The sequence below is a fragment of the Rhinoderma darwinii genome, chromosome 2, assembly GCF_050947455.1.
Source record: "Rhinoderma darwinii isolate aRhiDar2 chromosome 2, aRhiDar2.hap1, whole genome shotgun sequence".
Classification (NCBI taxonomy): Eukaryota; Metazoa; Chordata; class Amphibia; order Anura; family Rhinodermatidae; genus Rhinoderma; species Rhinoderma darwinii.
The window spans coordinates 158,686,754-158,698,709 of NC_134688.1; positions in this window are offsets into that span (position 1 = coordinate 158,686,754).

The following is an 11,956-nucleotide window of genomic DNA, read 5'->3' on the forward strand; positions in this document are numbered from 1 at the left end:
GGGTAGTGTTAGCAATAGTTACGGCGCAGCAGGGTGGCGGTGGAGAACGGGGGCCCAAGTTTGGGTAACAGCCCAGGGCCCATGGTCTTCTTAATCTGCCACTGCATGGATCCTGTGAATTCTGTTGAGTTCCAGGTTGTCGCTGTCAGATAAGCCAATTAGCTGGTGGAATAGAGAAGTGACAGAGCGTCATAGGTCAGCATTACCTACCGATTCTGGTATGCCTCTGATTTTGATATTGTTATGCCGACCACTATTTACCAGATCATCCATGTGAAGAGTAAGGTCACTCAGCAAAGTAGAGTGAGATTGCATGGTAGTTGAGAGATTAGAGACCGAACTGTCCATGTCTTGGGTTCGTTGTTGACCTGGTGGGCATTTGTTGGACGGTTTGTTGGATTGCGGAGATGTCCCTGGCGTGGCGGGCGATCTGGGCCTCTAAGTCCACATGGGTAGGAAGGGCCTGTAGTTTTGTTTATTTTTTATATGATTTTCTTAACTAATTTTATTTAATTTATTTTTGAGTTCCACTAGCAAACTTCACAATGCGATCATTTGATTGCTGATATGTTTGGTATACTTAGTATACTAAAGCATTATTGCCTGTCAGTAACAAACTGTCATAGCAACAGATTGGCACCTCGTGATTGCTTCGCTAGGCACTGATGTGTGACAGGGGGAGTCCCCACTCTCAGTCTAACCGCATAGATGCCGCAGTCGCTATTGACCACTGCGTCTAAAGGGTTAAACTGCCGGGATCATCGGGATGTCGGCTGTATCTTACAGCTGCCACTCGCTGTGGATGGCACAGGCACAGCTCCTGTGCCTGCTCCATCCACCGGACATAACTTTACGTCTATTTGCGGCAAGGCACTGATAAAACTGACGTAGAGTTATGTCCAAATGCGGGAAAAGATTAAATATCGTTTCAGGATAGTTAGACATTTTTATTGACATAATAGAGAATAAAAACTAGTGCAATGAAAAAGTGGAGTTACCCAATGCAACCGCTGCTGATTGTATCTATTTATCTATATATGACTATGTAATGTGTGCAAATGATTTCTACAACCAGGCCAACAATGTTCTCTATAAACTAATAATATACAGAATCTATGAAACCTAGGGGGGATTAGTTATATTTGATATTTTATATAATGTATAGTGTTAATCACTATCACATTATTATTACTTTGTAGTTTAGGAAGTAAATACTACTTTGTGATTGGATACTATGGAAGCAGTGGCGTAACTACCGCTGTAGCAGCCATAGCGGCTGCTACGGGGCCCGCGGAATGAGGGGGCCCGTTCCGCCTGATGACATCCCCCCATGGCCGGAGGCTCCGCTAGCAGCCACTATGGCTGCTACAGCGTGATGCCACTGAACATTATGGCAGAGCAGGGAGGTATCTCCCCGCACTGCCATTAAAGGGGTTGCTCCTACAAAAGACATGTATCCCCTATCCACAGGCAGTGATAAGGAGAACGGGGGACCGAAAGTCCCCCAAAGTTCTTCATGAGAAACCTCGGACTTCCGGGGTCTGTGTCGGCAGCTCCGTAGAAATGAATGGAGCGCTTGTGCGCATGCGTGATCAGCGGCTCCTTTCATTTTTATTGAGCTGTGCAGACCCCGGAAGTCTGAGGTTTGTCATGGAGAACTTCGGGGTTCTCCTTATCGCTGCCAGCGATCACACATGTATCCCCTATCCTGTGGATAGGGGATACATGTCTTTTGTAAGACATACTGTAGGCCGTTTTTTTTTTTGGGGGGGGGGATTGTGGCTGAATGGCGATATGGCGTTATCTACAGGGGGGGCTGTATGGCTTTATCTACAGGGGGCTGTATGGCTTTATCTACAGGGGGTGCTGTACGGCGTTAGCTTCAAGGGGGGCTGTATGGCGTTATCTACAGGGGGGCTGTATGGCGCTATTTACAGGGGCTGTATGGCGCCATCTACAGGGGGCTGTATGACGCTATCTACAGGGGGGCGCTGTGCGGCGGAATCTACAGGGAGGCACTATCTACAAGGGGGGGGTTGTGTGACACCCAGGGGAGGGTGGGCCCCAGTCAAAAGTTTGCTATGGGGCCCAGTCTTTGCTAGTTACGCCCCTGTATGGAAGTGATAGATGTGTACAGGGTGGAAAAATATGCATGAAATATATCAGGGATAAACAAGTATTTGTAGCAACAAAGCCTCAGTTCTGTTCAACTGAACTCAAATGAAGTCAGACTGTATTAAAAGAAACAGGGATAGAGGCGAGAAAAGACAGATTGTAGGCAATAGATTATAATCTTCACACCCATAGAACATAGGATTAAAATGCAGGTGTAATTTGTCTACATTCAAATAAAATATGGAAATAAATCCATATCCCATATATTATACGTCATGTGATGATGCAGCACAATGACACTACAACCCCCATCATTCACCTCCATCTGTTCCCATCTTACCCGCTGTATTGGCTGGAGAAACCATGCAGTTGTGTTGGTTAGACTGTCTGGATGCAGTATTGATAGTTGATGGCCTGGACCATTTTGCACCATTTCCGTCCTAGACTGGGCTGAGATATCTGAGTCTCCTCCTACTCTGGAGAACCAAGTCTATGTTGTTCTTAATCCTCTTCTGGGTTTCCATTCATTAGAGGTTTGGACTCTCTGAGCTTTTAGATCTGGGGTAAGTGATGCGTTTTGGTGTTTCTTGGAGATCCTCGTCTGATTCCAACTCTGCACAATATTTCTGCATGGTTTCCGGATCTTCTCCTTGTTGATCCTCCGTCGTGCAGGGACCTGTTCTCTGATGTTATTTCTGGTGTTGAGAATGGTCTTCTGCAGTTTTTCACAGGCAGAGGTTGCTGAGTCAGACACTTTAAGGGTTCTCCATCTTCCTCTTCTCAGTGAGAATTGCTTCTCTCTTGATCTTTCTTCCCCTCTCCAGATGTTTAAAAGTGATGCATTTTGGTGTTTCTTGGAATTCCTCGTCCGATTCTAACTCTGCACTATTAATATTTCTGTGTTATTTCAGGATCTTCTCCTTGTTAATCCTGGTCTTTTGCAGTTCTTCATAGGCAGAGATTGCAGAATCAGACACTTTGAGGTTCTCCGTCTTCCTCTTCTCAGTGAGGATTGCATCTCTTTTGATATTTCTTCCCCTCTCCAGATCTTTTGTTTTAGACACCACTTCTGAGGTGTCCCTATCCATATCCAGTGGTTTCTGATCACCTTGTCCAACAGTGAACAAAGGTTCCGGGTCTTCCTTGATCCCTCTCCTCCTTCCAAGAATCCTTTCCTTTAGGATTCTTCTCATTTCATTCTTTAAAGTCATTGTAGTTGTATAATGGCTCATTTTAACACGAAACACAGAGCGACCGCCTCTGCTATTAGAGTCGCAGGAGGCAGTGATTTTTGTCAAGCGGATTGGCCAGGATATTGAATTTGATGAAGTTATCACTTTACTTATGATATATTTCTTGGTAATTGTGATATAACAGTACAGTGTTCTACAAGTGCCTAGACATACTGTATCTCTGACTGTGATGTCACAGTTCTGGTAATATACATATTATCAGACGGTTTCCTTACATAGGAACACAATTTAAATAGTCACTAACTTTTCAGACTTGTTCTCATTCGAAAGTTGCATTAATAAGCATCAAAAGCGTAAATCACTTTATATTATAATTTAGAAGTCCCTTAAAAAGCCCCGGCCACTAGAGGTCTCACTTCCTCCTATTCTGCCATCCACTGCCTGTTGTGAGGGAAATTCCATATGTAGCGGCAGAGACAAAAGTGGGGACGGGGCTTTCATTATCACCGGCACGTTCATAAAGCTGTTGCCTCCGCCTCCCCCCAACAGCTCGGCAGAAAAGTTACGTTCTTCTCCCTCCAGTAATCTGCCTTGTTTTCTGCCTGTATTTTATATCTCTCCAGAATGGATATTGTTTATTTCATTGTCATTGACACAGTTATGATGTTTGTGATGGCTTGTTACCCAGCTTTTCTATATGTAATACCATGTCATCGAGCTTTCCTATATATAATGCCATGTCACCCATCTTTTCTATATGTAATGGCTTGTTACCCATCTTTCCTATATGTAATGCTTTGTCACCCAGCTTTCCTATTTGTAATGGCTTGTTACCCATCTTTTCTATATATAATGCCTTGTCATCCATCTTTCCTATATGTAATGCCTTGTCACCCATCTTTTCTATATGTAATGGCTTGTTACCCATCTTCCCTATATGTAATGCTTTGTCACCCAGCTTTCCTATATGTAATGGCTTGTTACCCATCTTTCCTAAATATAATGCCTTGTTACCCATCTTTTTTTTTATATGTAATGGCTTGTTACCCATCTTTCCTATATGTAATGCCTTGTCACCCATCTTTCCTCTATGTAATGGGTTGTTACCCATCTTTCCTATATGTAATGCTTTTTCATCCAGCTTTCCTATATGTAATGGCTTGTTACCCATCTTTCCTATATATAATGCCTTGTCACCCATCTTTCCTATATGTAATGGCTTGTTACCCATCTGTCCTATATGTATTGCTATGTCACCCATCTTTTCTATATGTAATGCCTTGTCACCCAGCTTTCCTATATGTAAGGTCATGTCACCCAGCTTTCCTATATGTAATGCCATGTCACTCAGCTTTCCTATATTTAATGCCATGTCACCCATCTTTCCTATATGTAATATCATGTCACCTAGCTTTCCAATATGTAATGCCATGTCACTCATTTTTTATATATGTAATGCCTTGTCACTCAGCTTTCCTATATGTAATGTCATGTCAACCAGCTTTCTTGTATGTAATGCCTTGTCACCCAGCTTTCCTATATGTAATGTCATGTCACCCAGCTTTCCTATATGTAATGCCTTGTAACCCAGATTTCCTATATGTAATGTCATGTCACCCAGCTTTCTTGTAAGTAATGCTATATCACCCAGCTTTCCTACATGTAATGCCTTGTCATCCAGCTTTCCTATATGTAATGTCATGTCACCCAGCTTTCTTGTATGTAATGCCTTGTCACCCAGCTTTCCTATATGTAATGTCATGTCACCCAGCTTTCCTATATGTAATGCCATGTCACTCAGCTTTCCTATATTTAATGCCATGTCACCCATCTTTCCTATATGTAATATCATGTCACCTAGCTTTCCAATATGTAATGCCATGTCACTCATTTTTTATATATGTAATGCCTTGTCACTCAGCTTTCCTATATGTAATGTCATGTCAACCAGCTTTCTTGTATGTAATGCCTTGTCACCCAGCTTTCCTATATGTAATGTCATGTCACCCAGCTTTCCTATATGTAATGCCTTGTAACCCAGATTTCCTATATGTAATGTCATGTCACCCAGCTTTCTTGTAAGTAATGCTATATCACCCAGCTTTCCTACATGTAATGCCTTGTCATCCAGCTTTCCTATATGTAATGTCATGTCACCCAGCTTTCTTGTATGTAATGCCTTGTCACCCAGCTTTCCTATATGTAATGTCATGTCACCCAGCTTTCCTATATGTAATGCCTTGTCACCCAGATTTCCTATATCTAATGTCATGTCACCCAGCTTTCTTGTCTGTAATGCTATATCACCCTGCTTTCCTTTTCTATATGTAATGCTGTCATCCAGCTTCCCTATATGTAATGCCATGTCATCCTGCTTTTCTATATTTAATGCTATATCACCCAGCTTTTCTATATGTAATGCCATGTCATCCAGCTTTCCTATTTGTAATGTCTTGTCACCCAGCTTCCCTATATGTAATGCTATATCACCCAGCTTCCCTATATGTAATGCTACATCACCCAGCTTTTCTATATGTAATGCCATGTCACCCAGCTTTCCTATATGTAATGTCTTGTCACCCAGCTTTTCTTTAGGTAATACCATGTTACATAGCTTTCCCATATGTAATGCTATGTCACCCAGCTTTCCCATATGTAATGCCTTGTTACCCATCTTTCCTATATGTAATGTCTTGTCATCCATCTTTCCCATATGTAATGCCTTGCCACCCAGCTTTCCTATATGTAATGCCTTGTCATCCATCTTTCCTATATGTAATGCCATGTCACCCAGCTTTCCTATATTTAATGCCATGTCACCCATCTTTCCTATATGTAATATCATGTCACCCAGCTTTCCAATATGTAATGCCATGCCACCCATTTTTCATATATGTAATGCCATGTCACCCAGCTTTCCTATATGTAATGCTGTCACCCAGCTTTCCTATATGTAATGCCTTGTCACCCAGCTTTCCTATATGTAATGTCATGTCACCCAGCTTTGTTGTATGTAATGTCATGTCACCCAGCTATCCTATATGTAATGCCTTGTCACCCAGCTTTCTTGTATGTAATGTGATGTCACCCAGCTTTCTTGTATGTAATGCTATACCACCCTGCTTTCCTTTCTATATGTAATACTGTCACCCAGCTTTCCTATATGTAATGTCATGTCACCCAGCTTCCCTATATGTAACGCTAAATCACACAGCTTTCCTATATGTAATTCTATATCACCCAGCTTTCTTATATGTAATTCTATATCACCAAGCTTTCCTATATGTAATGCTATTTCACCAAGCATAGCTGCGCTGCTTCCGTAACTGGCATTCACTCCTATGGGAGTTACAGAAACAGCGTAGCTCAGCGAAATTCTCTTTTGTGTGGGTTTGTGGAACGGCTGCATGTGTGGGGGGATGTGTGTGGGGAGTTTGCGGAGCAGCTGCATGTGTGGGGGAGGGTGCGGGATTTGCAGAGCGGCTGCATGTGTGGGGTGTTCGTATGGGGTGCGTGGGTTTGAGGGAACGGCTGCTTGTGGGGGGAGCTCCATGATGCGGCAGAATTATTTCTGGCGCATCTCTAGGTCCCGTGCATCACAATAGAAACTACAGTTCATTGACGTCTAGTTTCTATTGCGGCGCAGGGGAGAAGACAGAAGACTGCTGTAGGTGAGTATAAGATTTTTTATTTTTCATATTACTAACTTTATTGTTTTTTGCTTTGCAGTTTGCGCTGGACCTATTGGACGAAGTGGTAGATTCGGGGGACAACTGTGACTATATGCATTTTTATTATTTAAAATAAAATGGTTAACGAGGGTCTTGTGGAGAGTTTTTAATTCAATAAAAATATTTTCTTATGTCTCTGTGTTTTTTTAATACTTTATTAGCGCCTTAGGAATGGCAGTTGTCTGTTTGACAGCATCCATTACTAAGGCGGGGCTTAGTGTTAGCCAGTAAAAAGGCTGCAACTAACCCCCATTATTACCCCGGTACCCACTGCCACCAGGGGTATCGGGAAGAGCCAGGTACAATCCAGTACCCGACCATCTGGAGCGATGATCGGGCACTGGGGCGGCCGCAGGCTTGTATTGCGGGGCTGGGAAAGGCCAAAAACCCTTCAAACCTTGTAATAATAGGCTGCGGCTGCTTTATTGTATCTGGCTGATTATGAAATATGGTGGGAACCCACGTAATTTTTTATATTTTTTTTAAATTAATAATTGACAAGAACAATGTGGGGTCTCTCCCATTTTTCATAATCAGCCAGATATAAAAAAGAAATAAAAATTCCCAGACAAAACCCTCTTTCACCATTTTATTTTAAAAAAACGTAGTTCATAGAAGTAGTACACCGAATCTACGACTTCGTCCAATAGGTCCATCGGAACCTGCAAAATAAAAAAAATAAAGTTAGTAGTATGAAAGAAAAAAAAACTTATCTCACCTACAGCAGTCTTCTGTCTTCTCCCCTGCGCAACAATAGAAACTAGACGTCAATTAAAAATAATTCCCTTAGGCATGTAAGACGTGTAAACGTGTCGAATATACTAGCGTTTCTTGTGAAGTGCTTTTTAAAATACAGGTCTTTTTAAAGTTTATTTTACGTGTTTTGTGTGCGATTTTTGTGCCTTTTTTGGAGCATAACTCCCATTGACTATGGGAACATTTGGTGCGTTTTACGTGCCAAAGAATTGACTCGACATTTCTTTTTTTACACAACACGTTTTTAAAAACGCTTGTGTAAAAAAAAACGCGTTGTATGTACTAACGCCACAGCTTCCCATTGATGTAAATGAGAAGCTTAATCTAGCATTTTTTACGCATTTTACGGCATGTAAAATGCGCCAATAAACACATCAAATACACACCATGTGAACCTGTCAACTGAAAAGTCATTCACCACAGGGTCCTATAGCTTCTGTCAGCTACCATTTGTAAAAATCACTCCCAAAGTGGATCCGGACACTGCTTAGCAATTTTGAAGACACGTCTTTTGAGTAGTAGCCAAAAATAGGGAGGGAGTGAGTCTCCCTCCCACATTTACAGCAGCTTTGAGTCGGGTTGCTTTGCTTGATTCACCTTGCTGTAAATCTGGGAAGTGCTCCCTCTGGTGGCCAACATAGGAAAACATCTCAAATTATTATTTAACTTTTAATACTACCCACCTTGTTAAAGAAAAAAAAATACACAAAAAAAAATGTAATAAAAATAAGTAACTTACTAAAAAAATGTTTTAATTCGCAACACATTCCCTTTAAAAGGTGTGAGCTACTAGTCCATTTGGACTTTTTCAGGCTCTTGACAAGAGTACTCGGTACAGGGGGGGTGATTATTCAGGGTTACTGTTCTGTCCCTATTCACATTCCACCTTCTAATTTTTCCCTAATACTATGTACACCTTATCGTTTGAACCCTACGCGTTTCAATAGCAGCATTATCATGCTACATCCTCAGGAGTATCAGTAAAACTGCCCGGTCTGCATTTCACAATTTTTAGTCTAGTTTGGCAGAGTGACAGCGTGATGGCAAAACAGCTTTCCTATATGAAATGTCTTGTCATCCAGCTTTCCTACATGTATGCTATGTCACCCAGCTTTGCTATATGTATATGTCACCCATCTTCCCTCTGTCCCATGGTACAAAATGCTTGTCATGCATATCGAACAGATGGTATTGTATAACGCTTACATGCTATCCCCATGTGCAGGAGGCCAGAAGAAAACATGCACACGAACGTGCTTTTGCGGCCGCAATTCCCCGGAAAATCCACGGGAGGATTGCGGCCCCATTTATTCCTATGGGGCCAAGCACACGACCGTGATTTCCACGGTCCGTGCATGGCCCAGGATTCTAGACCGCAGAAATAATGGGCAAGTCTTATTACGGCCGTGTTCTGCGGTCCAGGTGCATAGAAAATAATGGCCGTGGCCATGTGCACGGCCCGCGTTTTGCGGGTGGCTCGCAGGTGACACTCCGCTGCAGGCCGACCCGAAAATCACGGCCGTGCACATGGCTACGGTCGTGTGCATGAGGCCTAAAAGATGGTTATCAAGGCCCTATTATTTGGGAACCAGGAAGGGTAGGGCCCAAGCACATCTGCCTCAAAATATCATCATCTTCTCTAGAAGCAAGGCTCTCGTATTACACCAGGGCAGCAATTTCACAGCAAAGTTCCCCTAACTTCAAACACGGAATGTACCCGAAAAAGGCACTTATAATTATACGGCACTTATAATGTGGTGACAGAGCCTCTTTAACCCCTTAAGGACACAGCCTTGTTTTGGCCTTGAGGCTCAGAGCCCATTTTTCAAATCTGACATATTTCACTTTATGTGGTAATAACGTCGGAATGCTTAAACCTATCCAAGCGATTCTGAGACTGTTTTCTCGTGACACATTGGGCTTTATGTTAGTGATAAAATTTGGACGATATATTCAGTGTTTATTGGTGAAAAATTGCAAAATTTAGAGAAAATGTATAAAAAATAGCATCTTTCAGAATTTAAATGCATCTGCTTGTAAAACAGACGGTTATACCACCCAAAATAGTTACTAGTTCACATTTCCCATATGTCTACTTTAGATTGGCATCGTTTTTTGAACATTCTTTTATTTTTCTTGGACGTTACAAGGCTTAGAACATAAACAGCAATTTCTCATATTTTTAAGAAAATTTCAAAAGCCTTTTTTTTAAGGTACCTGTTCAGTTCCAAAGTAGCCTTGAGGGGTCTATGTATTAGAAACCCCCATAAACACCCCATTTTGAAAACTAGACCCCTCAAAGTATTCAAAACAGCATTTAGAAAGTTTATTTAACCCTTCAGGCATTTCACAGAAATTAAAGCAAAGTAGAGGTGAAATTTGCAAATTTAATTTTTCTTGCTGAATTTCAATTGTATTCATTTTTTTTCTGTAACACAGAAGGTTTTACCAGAGAAACACTACTAAATATGTATTGTCCAGATTCTGCAGTTTTTAGAAATGTCCGACATGTGTCTCTAGTGTGCTCGTGGACTAAAACACAAGCTCCAGAAGCAAAGAAGGACCTAGTACATTTTGAGGCCTCTTTTTTTATTAGAATATATTTTAGGCAGCATGCCAGGGTTGAAGAGGTGTTAAGGTGCCAAAACAGTAGGAATCCCTCAAAAGAAACCCCATTTCGGAAACTACGCCCCTCAAGGAATTAATTTATGGTTGTTGTTACCATTTTGACCCCACCGTTTTTAAAAAGCACGTATTTGAATTGGGCTGTGAAATTAAAAAAATTACATTTTTTTCAATAAGATGTCATTTTTTATATAAATTTCTTATTTTCACAGGGAACAAAATACCCCATTTTGTTGCCCAATTTCTCCTGAGTGCAGCAATACCCCATTTGTGGTGATAAACTGCCGTTTCGGACCCTGGGTGGCCTCAGAAGGAAGGAGCGCTGTGTGTTCTTTGGAGTGCAGATTTTGCTGGATTAGTATTCGGGTGCCATGTCGCATTTGCAGAGCCCCAGAGGTATCAAAACAATGGAAACCCACCAGAAGTGACCCCATTTTGGAAACTACACCCCTCAAGGAGTTTATTTATGGTTGATGTTACCATTTTGACCGCACAGTTTTTTCACAGCACCTATTTGAAGTGGGCTGTGAAATTAAAAAAAAATCATTTTTTCCAATAAGATGTCATTTTTTATCAAAATTTCTTATTTTCACAGGGAACAAAATACCCCATTTTGTTGCCCAATTTCTCCTGAGTGCAACAATACCCCATTTGTGGCGATAAACTGCCGTTTGAGCCCATGGGAGGCCTCAGAAGAGAAGGAGCGCTGTGTGTTCTTTAGAGTGCAGATTTTGCTGGATTGGTTTTCGGGTGCCATGTCGCATTTGCAGAGCCCCAGAGGTATCAAAGCAATGGAAACCCACCAGAAGTGACCCCATTTTGGAAACTACACCCCTCAAGGAATTAATTTATGGGTAATGTGACCATTTAGACCCCATAGTTTCTTCACAGAACTTATTTGAATTGAGCTGGAAATTTAAAAAAAAAAAACAATGTTTCCAATAATATGTAGTTTTAGCTCAAAATTTCTTATTTTCACAAGAAATAAAATACTTCATTTTGTTGCCCAATTTGTCCTGAGTGCAGCAATACCCCATTTGTGGTGATAAACTGCCGTTTGGGCCCATGGGAGGGCTCAGAAGGAAAGGAGCACTATTTGTTCTTTGGAGTCCAGATTTTGCTGGATTGGTTTTCGGGTGCCATGTCGCATTTGCAGAGCCCCAGAGGTATCAAAGCAATGGAAACCCACCAGAAGGGACCCTATTTTGGAAACTACACCCCTCAAGGAATTCATTTATTGGTGTTGTGACCATTTTGACCCCATAGTTTTTTCACATAACTTTATTGAATTGGGCTGGGAATTCAAACAAAATAAAATTTTTCCAATAATATGTCGTTTTGGTTGAAAATTTCTTATTTTCACAAGAAATAAAATACCCAATTTTGTTGCCCAATTTGTCCTGAGTGCGGCAATGCCCAATTTGTGGTGATAAACTGACGTTTGGGCCCAAGGGAGGGCTCAGAAGGAAAGGACAACAATTTGGCCTACTGGGGATTTTCTGGTGCGAAGTCATGTATGCAGAAGCCCCTGAGGTA